At 37.7% G+C, this 2363-nt stretch overlaps 1 non-coding gene across 1 annotated transcript; it reads right to left on the bottom strand.

Annotated features, from left to right (window-relative positions):
- Positions 1 to 1360: 1360 nt before the first annotated feature.
- On the bottom strand, positions 1361 to 1467 carry LOC149028895 (small nucleolar RNA R71). The gene has a single exon (XR_016171399.1). It is a non-coding gene; the product is annotated as a small nucleolar RNA R71 (small nucleolar RNA).
- Between the last annotated feature and the right edge of the window lie 896 nt (positions 1468 to 2363).

The following is a 2363-nucleotide window of genomic DNA, read 5'->3' as shown; positions in this document are numbered from 1 at the left end:
TATGTAATTAATCATGTGTTCTTTAGTTTTATTGCAATCCACTTTATTGTTAATGAATTCAGCATGTTATATTGACTAATTTCAGTTCTTGAATGATCTTTCTTGAATGAATGTTATGATTTCATTAATTGGAAAATTAATGAAGTCTAGGTGTTTGTTGAATTGTGTGAGTTAGCATCATCTTTAATTAGGTTGTGTTAATTAGTAGGTTGGGTAGGAATACCCAATTACCTCACATTACCATTGATTGGATTGGGTTTAAATTGCATTCTTAATTCAATTCTTCATAGGAATATGCTGATGTTGATTTAGGATGCTAGCTTATGTGTATTGGAAAATACCATATTGCCATTCATTCCAAGTTCTTGATTTATCTTGGGGTTGTAGTATTGCTTTAGTATTTGTGTTTTAAAATTCAGGGGAAGGGAAACTTGATTCCTAACACACTTGTCACTCATTAAGTTTCTTCCATTGCTCAAATCTACATTTTAGTTCCTTAGTTTTCTTTACCTGTCATTTGGTTAATTAGTTAGACAAATACCAATCAACCTTGTTAATTTCATTTAAATCGATTTTACTTTTACATTGAAAGTTAAGGATATAATTCTCCGTGGGATCGATTTTGTACTTATCATTTATTACTTGATTGCGATACGTATACTTGCGTAATATCTTGAGATACAAGCAACAAGTTTTTGGCGCCGTTGCCGGGGAATTTTGTCTTTAATAATTAGTGTAGAAGTAAGTTTTAGTTATCTACTGAAATTTCTTTACTTTGATATTAGTTTCCTTTTATTCTCAGGTGCTTTTACCCTTGATGAGTCTGCTGCTTGATCAAGAGTTGATACCCTTTGACCTTGAAATCGAAAGGACATTTTGAGCTAGCAGAAGGAAGTAGCGAGGTTTAGCAGTAGGTCAAACAATGGCTGAAGCAATGAAATATGGGTTGAATAATAATGAGAATAATATGGCAGCTGAGGGTGATGATAGAGACAGTGCCATAAGAGCATATGCTGTCCCCATGTTACATGAGCTGAATTCAAGCATAGTACGGCCAGATATTCAAGCACTACATTTTGAACTTAAGCCGGTGATGTTTCAAATGCTTCAAACAGTAGGTCAATTCAGTGGGTTGCCAACAGAAGATCCTCATCTCCATCTTAGATTCTTCATGGAAGTAAGTGATTCTTTCAAGATACCGGGAGCAACTGAAGAAGCTTTGAGATTGAAGCTATTCCCTTACTCATTGCGGGATAGAGCAAGAGCATGGTTGAACTCCTTACCTCCACAATCAGTAGCCACATGGAATGATTTAGTAGAGAAGTTCTTGATGAAGTACTTCCCTGCATCAAAGAATGCCAAGTTCAGAAATGATATCACTGGTTTTCAACAGTTGGATGGTGAATCTTTGTATGAGGCATGGGAAAGATTTAAGGAGCTCTTGCGTAAATGTCCTCACCATGGTATTCCTCATTGGATTCAAATAGAGACTTTCTACTATGGTTTAAGTGGACAAACTCGATCCATAGTGGATGCATCAGCAAATGGGGCTATATTGGCAAAGTCTTACAATGAAGCTTATGAGATCTTGGAGAGAATGGCCAGCTGAGAGAGGTGCTACAAATAAGAGAGTGGCAGGGATTTATGAGTTAGATGCAGTGACAACTTTAACTTCACAAGTGTCATCCCTAACTAGTGTGTTAAAATCCGTAAACTTGCCTACAACTGTACAAACTCAACAACATACAGCAGTCTCGTGTACATATTGTGGTGGGGAGCATGTCTTTGATAGCTGTCCATCTAACCCAGAATTTGCTTACTATGATGGTAATTTCAGCAGTGCCAATAACCCATATGCCAACACCTATAATCTTGGTTGGAGGCAGCACCCTAACTACTCTTGGAATGCTCAAGGACAGAATGCAAGCCCATCTTCCATCCTGCCTCGACCTCATCCGCTTCCAAGTGCTCAACAGCAAGTGAACATTCAACCTATGGAACCCTCTTCATCAATAGAGCTTTTATTGAAGGAGTATATGGCAAAGAATGATGCAATGATTCAGAGTCAAGCATCTTCATTGAGAAATTTGGAGAATCAAGTTGGACAGCTGGCTAGTGCTTTAAGTAATCGATCTCAAGGATCATTGCCATGTGATACAGAAAATCCTAGATCTCCAGATGCAATAGAAGAGTGCTTTGTTGTGGATGTCCTTGATGAGCTGGTTTTCGAAGAGTTGAAGACAGAGTGTATTAAAAACCCACTAGAGCTTTCATTAGCAATAGAAATTGAACAAGTGGATGATGAAGCAAGTAGATATATGGATTTGTTAGAGGCAAGACCAGCTAAGGCATTGAGTGGGAGT

The sequence above is a fragment of the Hakea prostrata genome, chromosome 1 (genome assembly GCF_041222555.1).
Source record: "Hakea prostrata isolate BN-2017 chromosome 1, UWA_Hpros_2, whole genome shotgun sequence".
Taxonomy (NCBI): domain Eukaryota; kingdom Viridiplantae; phylum Streptophyta; class Magnoliopsida; order Proteales; family Proteaceae; genus Hakea; species Hakea prostrata.
The sequence above is the reverse complement of the archived record's forward strand: the minus strand, read 5'-3'. Positions and strand labels throughout refer to the sequence as shown.